This window comes from Bos taurus, chromosome 2 (genome assembly GCF_002263795.3).
Source record: "Bos taurus isolate L1 Dominette 01449 registration number 42190680 breed Hereford chromosome 2, ARS-UCD2.0, whole genome shotgun sequence".
In the NCBI taxonomy this organism is placed as follows: Eukaryota; Metazoa; Chordata; class Mammalia; order Artiodactyla; family Bovidae; genus Bos; species Bos taurus.
In genome coordinates, this window is record NC_037329.1 from 123,589,545 (window position 1) to 123,601,515 (window position 11,971).

Consider the following 11,971-nt stretch of genomic DNA (forward strand, 5'->3'; position numbering starts at 1 on the left):
TGGCCCAGAACACAGGGTCTGTGCACTGTCAGAGCTCAGAACTGTCTGTGGAGTGAAGGTCAACAGCAGAGAGACAGGACGGGGCTCTAACTTACCTCCTGTCCCTCACTCCTCACCCCAGCCCTGTTGCTCCTCCATAGACATAGGAAACAGAGGCTCAGAGAGGTCACGTGCATTGTCCAATGACACACAGCTAACTTGAGAGTATCCAGGTTTCCTGGCCACATGCTCTTCCCATAACCCTCGGTTATGTTTGTGAGCCATCTGCAGCCCTTGGGGTCATATCCCTGGGGGTCGGAGAGGCCTCCATTCCACAGGATCTTGGGACTCATGCAAGCTCTTTCTCCTCCCCGGTCCTGACCCCTCTCTGCTCCATGAGGGTGGGTTGATCCTGGATGGGACCCTCCTGGCTGTGTGACTTGGCCCTTTCCATCTACTTCCCCAGGGCCACAGTCCCTTTCCTATAAAATAAGCAATGAAAGTCCCCAGCACCTGAGGTTGTTATGAGGATAGAGTGAAGTAATTGGCATAAAGCTGGGGACACTTGCCAGCAAGCTGTTCTCTCCCAGGAAACTCCTCCCACCCAGGCACTTTCCAACCCCCCCCCCCCCCCCGCCATGACCTTTCTAAATCTGGCTTTTGATGTCTTATCACCTTGTTGATTTCCTTCACAACAGTATTCAGGCAAGGTGACAATTTTATTTATTTAATCTTGTTTTTTTGGCTGCTTTCCTGACTGCTTCTGGTACCTCCTGCCAACCTCATTCACAGCAGTGTCTCAGTCCTCAGCACAGACCCTGGTACCCAGAGGAGCCTGCTAAGTCGAGCTGGATGGAAGGCTGGGTGAGGAATCGGACTGATTCTATCCATCAGAACGGATGACGTAACACATAACCCCAACTCCTAGATGTTGCTGTTTATTTTCTAAGTCTTGTTAGACTTTTTGGGACCCCATGGACTACGGCACGTCAGGCTCCTCTGTCTTACACTGTCTCCTAGAGTTTGCTCAGATTCATGTCCATTGAGTCGGTGATGCTATCTAATCATCTCTTCCTCTGGCGCCCTCTTCTCCTTTGGCCTTCGATCTTTCCCAGCATCAGGGCCTTCTCCAATGAGTTGGCTTTTCACATCAAGTGGTATTTTCACTCAATAAGAGCTGGTGTCTCTTCTGTACGAAGTCCAAGGAAGGGCCCCTGGTTGGGGTACTCTCTGGATAGACACATCTCCCAGCAATGGTGAGGGATTCAGGCTCCTCCCGTCCTGGGGGCTGCCACCTGACCACCCACGGTCTCTCTGGCCTTGTGTTCCAGTTTCCTCACTTTGCCACAAAGGCTGACCTGTCCATAGCTGGCTCTGCCGAGGGTTCTACACTTAAAGCGTCTCTACCTGTGTTAGGATCCTGGCTTGGCCCTTCTGTGGCCTTAGAAAATCCATGTAATCTGGCCTCTGCCCCCTGAACTGTCATGATTTCTCTTGCTGTTCCCTCTGCCTGGAGCACTCTTTTCTTCTCTCTTTGCCCAGCCTCAGTCCTCCTCTTCCTTTGATCTCAGCATAGAACTTCTTCTGGGAAAACTTCTCAGACTCTCCCCAACCCCAGTTGATGTTAGTTTCCCCTGGTCCCTGAGCCCCACTAACAGGAATTGTCCCATATCGTTCTCATTCATGGCCGTGTCTGCCCCCTGCCTTGGCTTCCTCAGTGCAGGGCTGACTCTATAGAGTCCCAACCACATCCCCAGTGCCGCTCAGATGCTCCATCAAGAGAGAAGGAGCAGAAGAATGAAGCAAGGAAATTCCCCCAGTCTCAGTGTCCTCCTTTGAAAAATGGGTTTACCAATTCCTCCCTCACAGGGTGGCTTCAAGGATCTCTCAGGGGAACATGATAGGTTGTTTGCAGAGATGCCTGTGCCATTCCCCATGCTGCCTCTGGATCCTGGTCCCCTGCAATGTGACGTTTCATGTGAGTTGACATCTCCTCCTACTGAGATGTTGAGTCCTTTCCCCCATCCCTTAAATCCAGTATGATCTTATGACTCACTCTGGCCAAGAGCATATGCAAAAACAGCTTCGTACCACTTCAGCACATAGATCTCAAGGTACAGTGTACTTCTCCCTCTGGGCCCCGTGACCTTCACGAGAGGAAAGTCAGGCCTGGCCACGTGGACCAGAGCCACATCAGTCCATGAGCAACAGCTCAACGGCTCCAGCCTCAGGAGGCAGCCCTCCAGCAAAACTAGCAACCCATTCCCATGCTGATCACCCCCTGATGGCTCACACTAGGTGGTCCTGGACCAGCCAGGCTCAGCTGATCCCCAGACTCACAGGCAAAACCAGTGCTCCTTGTTTGAAGCCTCAACACACTGGAGAGGTGTTTCTCATAACAGCTCAGTGATCGAACAGGCACAATGCCTCAACGTGGTTGCCTTTCAGTGAGTGTCACTCCCTTCACTTTTTCCCACAAGAGGCGACAGGAAAAAAAAAAAAAAAATCAATCACGAGTGTTCCAGTGCCCTGCCCGTAATAGAATGGGAATGGAGTTGTGAGCTTGATCTGGGTGGAATTGCTGTCATCTCAGGATGGATGAGGGGTGGGAGAGTGCCCTGTACTCCCAGTACCAGGGAGTCAGAGGAGGTGGGGCTGAAGCCCCTTCTCTGTGTAGAGACACTTGGAGAAGATAAAGGAAACCTGACTTATCAGTCGCATCCGCAATGTTGGCAGCAGGCAAAGATGCATTTTTAACAATTCAAGCTTGCAGACTCTCACGATTTATCTCAATAAACGCCAGGGTGGCTCTTTTTCTCACCCTGTTCTCTGACTACGAAATGTTCCGGGAGTGGTGCAGCGAGAAGATGAAGGGTCGACTGGCAGGGAAAACTCATATTTAGATGTTTTGATAAAGTAGCATCAGCCGTGCTTCATGCTGAGCTGAGCAGACTAACGGGGCTGAGACAGGCCAGGGTGAGCTGAGAGAGGCTGAGGTGGGTGGGAATGGTGGCTTGCAAAGCTCTGGGGGTGTGGAAGATGGGGGAGGGGAAGGGACCAACCCCACCCTTGGCCCTGGTGCAAGGGGCTCCGGCCCTGAGTCCTATACTGGAGAGCCTTGCTCCAGTCATGCTCTGGCTGAGGACCACCCCACAGGTCCACAACCACACAGGGATTCTGCAGGGCTCAGAAGAGGTTCCCACACAGAGCCTGCACCTCCCCTCCTGTGCCTGCTCTGTCTGCCCACACGCCCAGAGTTCGCACCCCACATGCCCCAGGCCACATTTCATCCTATGAGAGGCTCCCCCTGGACCCCTCCCCAGCCCACCGTGCCTCTGTGAGCACCACTGGTCCATGAGGGGCCAAGGGGCAGCTGTTGGGAGAGGGTGGGAGGGATGGATGATTCTTGGCCTTGCAGGCCACAACATCCCATGCAAGTCAGGCCCCCTGAGGGCAGAGCAGGGGGCAGGGATGCGGTCTCCATACCTACTCTCACAGTAAGTGAGAGGGCGGAGTCCTTTCCCACCCACCCTCCCTGACAGTGTCCTTCTGCACTCTGGGTGGGCAGCATGACACCTGCCCTGTAGATTGAGAACATGGGGCTCAACAGGCGAAGCACCAGACTGAACTCACACTCAGCTGACGACGGGGCAGAGTCAGGACCAGAACCCCCTCTGTCTACACCTGGGCCTGGCAGGTGGCAGGGGGCAGTTTGACACAAGGATTTGGAACAGGACTGCTTGAGTTCATCCGGTCTCCTCCCCTGGTTGAGGGTGACCTCACACCATTACTCATCCTCTTGGTGCCTCAGGCTCCTCCCCTGCACCTTGCACAATGCTTCAGGTTCACATTCACAGTCCGCCTCAGTCAACTCAGCAGTTATAACAAAATGCCATAGGCTGGGTGGCTTAGATCCCAGACATTTATTTCTCGCAGATCCAGATGTTGGGAAGTCCAAGATCAAGGTGCCAGCAGGCTCGGTTCTTGGTGGCTTGCAGACTGCCACCATCTGGCTGTGTCTGCACATGACCTCTTCTTTGTGTGAACAAGGAGGGTTCTGGTCACTCTTGTCCTTCTTATAAGCTGAGCGATCCCATTCTGGGGGTTCCATCCTCATGACTTCACCTGAACCTAATTCCCTCCCCAAGGCCCCCCACCTCCTAATACCATCCCATCTGGGATTAGGTCTTCAATGTATGAATTTGGGGGAGACACAAATATTCAGGTCATAACATAATCCCTTACCCCCAAATTCCCAAATCCCCAACATTCCCCAAAGAGGGTTTTTCCACTAACTAGGCCACCAGGGAACTCCCTAGGGTACTTTTCCTTTTTTTAAAGCTTCAAATGTTGATTGTCATCAGTGGGTCTCTCAACTCCTAAAGCTGCTAGGTTTTGTGATGGTTAAGCCCCCTCTAGCCAGAGGGCGCTGAGCTGGCAGAGTCCTGGTGAGCAGATCCCAGACCCCAGTCTCCCACTGTGTGGAGCATCAGACTAGGTGTCAAAGCTAATCTGATGGTAACTTGACTGAAACTGACATGAGGTTATTTACAGTCTACATTTAAGCCACCAGGCTTCCCTTGTGGCTCAGCTGGGAAAGAATCTGCCTGCAATGTGGGAGACTTGGGTTTGATCCCTAGGTTGGGAAGATCCCCTGGAGAAGGGAAAGGCTACCTGCTCCAGTATTCTGGCCTAGAAAATTCCATGGACTGTATAGTCCATGGGATTGCAAAGAGTTGGACACGACTGAGCGACTTTCACATTCACTTTTCACTTTCACTTTAAGCCACCAGACACTGGGGACAAATCTGCAGGTTTGATCACTGTGGTCTACCCTGGGTCAGGTAAAGATTACAAGCCCCACAGTTACTGCCTCAGAGGTTGCGCTGAGGCTTACAAGATAAATGATGCAATTTCTGTAACAAATGAATTGGGAGAAAAAAATGAAGAGCACATGAAGGAGAAACTATTGATTAAAAGAGACATAAAGGGCTTATCAACCAATCATGCTGGGCCAACTTGATTTGAATCCAGAGTCAAACAAACAAACAAACTGTGAAACAAAGACAAAAAGGAAAAGAGTGAAACATTTGGAAAAATTGAATATTATCTGGACATTTGACAGAATTAAGGATTTATAGTTCATTTGGATGCATTTAATAATAGCATACTGGTTATATTAAAAATTAAAATAAGCAGTGAAAGTGAAGTGAAAGTCACTCAGTCGTGTCCAACTCTTTGCAACCACATGGACTATACAGTCCATGGAATTCTCTAGGCCAGAATACTGGAATGGGTAGCTTTTCCCTTCTTTAGGAGATTGTCCTAAGCCAGGGATTGAACCCAGGTCTCCTGCACTGCAGGTGGATTCTTTACCAACTGAGCCACAAGGGAAGCCCAGGAATTCTGGAGTGGGTTGCCTATCCCTTCTCCAGCAGATCTTCCCAACCCAGGAATTGAATGAGCGCTAGGATGGCAAAATAGCTTTGTGTCCCGAAGACGGCAAATGAATTGAAACCACCAACTTATGTGTCAGTCTTCAGCTGGTAGGGAACACAACTTTATTTCTCCTTCTCTCTGTGACAAACCAGCTGCCTGGCGCTAAGTGAGAACTCAATGAGTGTTCACTTAGTGGTGACTTATTGAGAACCAGTGATTCCTTCAGGGGACACTCCACCGGGGGCCACGCCACACAATGGCAGGTTGGGGTCCAGGATCTGGTGAGCAGGACTAATCAGCTCAGTGCCTTCAGCTAGAGGTGGCTTCACCACCAAAGAAACTTGCGGCTTCAGGAGTTACAAGTGACCCACTGATGAGAATTGACATGTGATGCTTTTTTGAAAAGTACACTAAGGAGTTCCCTGGTGGGCTAGTGATTAGGATTCCAAGCCTTCACTGCCCGGTTCAAAGAACTGAGATTCCCCCAAGCAGCATGGTGTGGTGAGAAAAAAAAAAGTAAAAATTAAAAAAAAGTACACTAAACATTGTTGCCTAAGGACTCCTTGGATATAAAAAGGGTGAAGCTGGCCAAAATAGTTAGCAACTCCTTCCATCAGCAAGTGGAGTCTATACCCCAGAACCTGGCCTGCATGTTTGCCTTGACCCACAGAATGCGGCCAGTTCTTATGGGAGGTGGAAAGGACAGAGAGGAAATGGCCGCAGCAGGTTTGAACCACAACCACCCTTGTTCTGTAGTCACAGAACGACGAACAGTCACTTAGGAGATGGCAGATGTTCCTGACGAGCCCTCAGACCTCGGCGAAATGATTTCCAGGCTGAAGGGTGAACGCATCCATTGGTGTCTCATCTGTGACAAACTCAAGGAGGCAGAGATGGGCTGAAGGGAGACTGTTCATTTTCAGGCTAAAGTTTGAGAAAATACAGAGCTGCCAGGCCTCACTGGATTGGAAAATAATACAGTTTCTTATCTCCAGTCTCCCCAACCTGTAAATGATTTCCAGTGAAACAAGTCTTGTTACCAAAGACTGAATCTAGGCTGAGGATGTAAGGTCTTTTAAGATCAAAGATTGTAGGCAATAACTCACATACCCTCTCAGCTAGAGAAGAGATTTTCTAAGAAGCTCAAGAATACAATCTCAAAGCAGGAGCAGCCTTTGTACAGAAAGGCGTGTCTTAAGAACAGTCTTGCGTGGGCCTCTTGTTGGAGGTCACGATGTTCAGTTGCGAGGGCACTCAAATGTCTGGAAACCCCAAAGGTTACAGAACATGTTGTACCTGCAAAAGGGATTTCAATCTGGACCAAAGGGGCTGGGCCTCTGACAGTCCAGTTGGGAAGTGAGCTGAGAAATGCCCTTGGTTGCAAACACAGGTTGCTTCTTACTGAAAAGGAGGATCCAGAGGCTGGAGGCAGGAGCATGATGGCAAGTCAAGACCCTGGACAACATCATCCTAGGAAACCATTCCCCACGGTAGACAGGGACCAATCAAGGACCATCCCTGATTTTACAGAACTGGACAGTATTTCACTTCAGTTCAGTTCAGTAGCACAGTCTTGTCTGACTTTTTGCAATCCCATGGACTGCAGCACATCAGTCTTCCCTGTCCATCACCAACTCCCAGAACTTACTCAAACTCATGTTCAATGAGTTGGTGATGCCATCCAACCATCTCATCCTCTGTCATCCCCTTCTCCTGCTTTCAACCTTTCCCATCATCAGGGTCTTTTCAAATGAATCAGCTCTTCTCATCAGGTGGCCAAAGTTTTGGAAAAGTTCAGCTTCAGCATCAGTCCTTCCAATGAATATTCAGGACTGATTTCCTTTAGGATTGACTGGTTGTATCTCCTTGCAGTCAAAGGGACTCTCAAGAGGCTACTCCAACACCACAGTTCAAAAGCATCAATTCTTCAGCACTCAGCTTTCTTTATAGTCCAACTCTCACATCCATACATGTCTATTGGAAAAACCATAGCTTTGACTAGACAGACCTTTGTCGGCAAAGTAATGTTTCTGCTTTTTAATATGCTATCTAGGTTGGTCATAGTTTTTCTTCCAAGGAGCAAGCATCTTTTAATTTCATGGCTGCAGTCACCATCTGCAGTGATTTTGGAGCCCAAGACAGTGAAGTCTCTCACTGTTTCCATTGTTTCCCCATCTATTTGCCATGAAGTGAGGGGACTGGATGCCTTGATCTTAGTTTTTTGAATGTCGAGTTTTTAAGCCAACTTTTTCACTCTCCTCTTTCACTTTCATCAAGAGGCTTTTGAGTTCCTCTTCACTTTCTGCCATAAGGGTGGTGTCATCTGCATATCTGAGGTTATTGATATTTCTCCCGGCAATCTTGATTCCAGCTTGTGCTTCATCCAGCCTGGCATTTCACATGATGTATTCTGCATATCAGTTAAATAAGCAGAGTGACAATATACAGCCTTGATGTACTCCTTTCCTGATTTGGAACCAGTCTGTTGTTCCATGTCCGGGTCTAACTGTGGCTTCTTGACCTGCATACAGATTTCTCAGGAGACAGGTAAGGTGATCTGGTATTCTCATCTCTTTAAGAATTCTCCTGAAAGTTTCCTGAAAAAGAATTTCCCTGTTGGGACAATATTTACTTGCCAGGACGTTAGGGTTGCATGGACCAGTGCCTGCCACTCTGTTCTTCCCCTCTTTTGATGGGAGGGTTCATCACATTTACCCCATCTCTGCCTCACAGTTCTACTAATATGATCTGTGTGGCGAGGGGAGAAGGTGAAATAAACTGTCATTTTTGCTTCTGGGTCTTTTGATCAAGAGAGCCATCCTCAGAGAGCCTCAGCCACATACAGCCTGTTTTGATTATGAGATCCAGGGCATCCTGACTTAATGCTATAATTAGATGACATTTGGGAGTGCCCGGGGGGAGACTGTTTCACATGTTGGAGTTATGTAATTAATTATGGCCAGAGGGATGATGGTGCCAAATAGCAAAAAAAAGCCACAATACTTTGTGGTTCTTCACATACCATCTCCCAGCATGAGTGAGTTTGTCACATCACTTTCCTTCCCAGACTCTTCTCTAAAGGTATGACTGTGTCAACTCACTTTATCCTCATAGCATCCCATGACGGTGTGAGTCTGTGAAGCTCAGTCTCTTCAGTCGTGTCTGACCCTTTGCGACCCTATGGACTGTAGCCCTCCAGATCCTCTGTCCATGGGATTCTCCAGGCAAGACTACTGGACTGGGTTGCCATACTCTCCTCCAGGGGAGCTTCTGGACCCAGGGATCGAACCTGCATCTCTTAAGTCTCTTGCGTTGGTAAGTGGGTTCTTTATCACTGGCACCACTGACAGTGGGGATCATCTTTGGTCCCATTTCACAGATGAAGAAGCTGAAGGACAAGAGACGGAGTGTTTCCCCCAGATCACACACTTGGTAAATAATTGTCAGTCCAAGACTCACACCCAGCCACGCTGCCCCACAGTCTGCACACTTCCCACCCGACCCAGCACTTCCCAAGCCTGCTGACCTGAATGGTTCCCACGCCAGCAGATATATCGCTCCTCTGGGCCTGGGGCTTGGGGCAGCCAGACACCTGAGCTCACAGTTCTGCACAAGGGGGTGTTGTCCCCTCCCCTAGGGTGGCGGGTCAAGACTGCCGTCATCCAGGCTGGCCCTGGGGGTGGATTGGAAGACTTTTGGGTGTGGCTCTGCTCAGTGCTGTGTGTCCTTTTGTCATCACTGTTAGTGTGACTGGAGTTGTTATTGTGATCATTGCCATGGGCTGTGAGCCTCTCAGGACATCAGCACAATTCCAGAAAAACACTCATCTTCTGGGAGGACTTAGGACTCAGTCACACGCCCCTGCTGGACCTCTCATCTAGAGAAGTGGCCTGGGCCCTGTCTGAGCCTTTCAGTCCAGTCCAGAAGGGGGCCTTGCAGCCTGCTTTGTGCCCAAGGCTCCCCTGAACCTTCAAGGGCTGACATCCTTCTCGTTGTCACAACAGGTCTAGCTCTGACCCCATTGGGTACAAATACATGAGAGAATGGGGTATAGGTTACCAAGACTTGATAAAATGAGGTCATCACACCCCCTGATCCTGCATCCCTCTCCTGGGCTCCTAGGGACACTGACTCCCTCCACATCCTCCAGGGGAGGCCGCACTCAGGCCCACATCCCTGGGAGCCTGTGCTCTGAGCTGGGGATGGAAGGGGGCAAAGAGAAAGGGTCTCCATGCCCCTGACTCAGAGCAGAGCAGGAAGCCCTTGCCATGGCGTGGATTCTGTGCTTTAGGAAAACTTCCTATAAAGCCAAACAGCCTGTCATAGAAACAACAGCTTGGTTTCAAATTTCTCTGATGCTCAATTTAAACGCAGCCATTGTCCAAAGGCCTCCAGTGTTCAGAGAAACAATGAAACAATATGGCTTCTGCCTTGTTCACACATGGAATTATGCTCCCTCTGGGACCCTGGGAGTGTTGTCCATGTTTATTTGCAAACCAGAGGAGTCTCAGCTGTTATGAGAGAGAAGAGGCTGCCATCTGAGGACAGCTGGATGGGCCTGGGCTGCTGAGGGGTCAGGACCAGGAAGGTCTTTAGACCATGGGATTGTCTAGCAGGTAAGATGATCAACCGTCTCAGTTTACCTGGTACTATAGAGGTGTCACTCACCTAGAGTCAAACATTCTGTAGCATGAGGCTAAGTGGGCCTTAGGAAGCGTTACTATGAACAAAGCTAGCAGAGGTGACGGAATTCCAGCTGAGCTATTTCAAATCCTAAAAGACAATGTTTTGAAAGTGCTGCACTCAACATGCCAGCAAATTTGGAAAACTCAGCAGTGGCCACAGGACTGGAAAAGGTCAGTTTTCATTCCAATCCCCCAAAATGGCAATGCCAAACAATATTCAAACTACTGTATAATTGCACTCATTTCACATGCTAGCAAGTTCAGTTCAGTTCAGTCCCTCAGTTGTGACCCCATGAATCGCAGCACGCCAGGTCCCCCTGTCCATCACCAACTCCTGGAGTTCACTCAAGCTCACGTCCATCAAGTCAGTGATGCCATCCAGCCATCTCATCCTCTGTCATCCCCTTCTCCTCCTGCCCCCAATCCCTCCCAGCATCAGAGTCTTTTCCAATGAGTCAACTCTTCGCATGAGGTGGCCAAAGTACTGGAATTTCAGCTTTAGCATCATTCCTTCCAAAGAAATCCCAGGGCTGATCTCCTTCAGAATGGACTGGTTGGATTTCCTTGCAGTCCAAGGGACTCTCAAGAGTCTTCTCCAACACCACAGTTCAAAAGCATCAATTCTTCAGTGCCCAGCCTTCTTCACAGTCCAACTCTCACATCCATACATGATCACTGGAAAAACCATAGCCTTGACTAGACAGATCTTTGTTGGCAAAGTAATGTCTCTGCTTTTCAATATGCTATCTAGGTTGGTCATAACTTTTCTTCCAAGGAGTAAGCGTCTTTTAATTTCAAAGTAATGCTCAATTAATCCTCAAGTAATTCTTCAAGATAAGCTTCAACACTATATAAACTGAGACCTTCCAGATTTCCAGATGTACAAGATGGATTTAGAAAAGGCAAAGGAACCATAGATCAAATTTCCAACTCCATTGGATCATAGAAAAAACAAGGGAATTAAAAAAAAATCTACTTCTGCTTCACTGACTACTCCAAATTCTTTGACTGTGTGGATCACAACAAACTGTGGAAAATTCTTAAAAAGCAGGAATAGAAGGAACATACCTCAACATAATAAAAGCTGTATATGACAAACCCACAGCAAACATTATCCTAAATGGTGAAAAATTAAAAGCATTTCCCCCAAAGTCAGGAACAAGACAAGGGTGCCCACTTCCACCACTACTATTCAACATAGTTTTGGAAGTTTTGGCCACAACAATCAGAGCAGAAAAAGAAATAAAAGGAATCCATATTGGAAAAGAAGAAGTAAAACTCTCACTGTTTGCAGATGACATGATCCTCTACATAGAAAACCCTAAAGACTCCACCAGAAAATTACTAGAGCTAATCAGTGAATATAGTAAAACTGCAGGATATAAAATCAACACACAGAAATCCCTTGCATTCCTATACACTAATAATGAGAAAATAGAAAGAGAAATTAAGGAAACAATTCCATTCACCATTGCAACAAAAAGAATAAAATACTTAGGAATATATCTACCTAAAGAAACTAAAGACCTATATATAGAAAACTATAAAACACTGGTGAAAGAAATCAAAGAGGACACTAATAGATGGAGAAATATACCATGTTCATGGATCAGAAGAATCAATGTAGTGAAAGTATACTACCCAAAGCAATCTATAGATTCAATGCAATCCCTATCAAGCTACCAACAGTATTTTTCACAGACCTAGAACAAATAATTTCACAATTTGTACAGAAATACAAAAAACCTTGAATAGCCAAAACGATCTTGAGAAAGAAGAATGGAACTGGAGGAATCAACCTGCCTGACTTCAGGCTCTACTACAAAGCCACAGTCATCAAGACAGTATGGTACTGGCACAAAGACAGA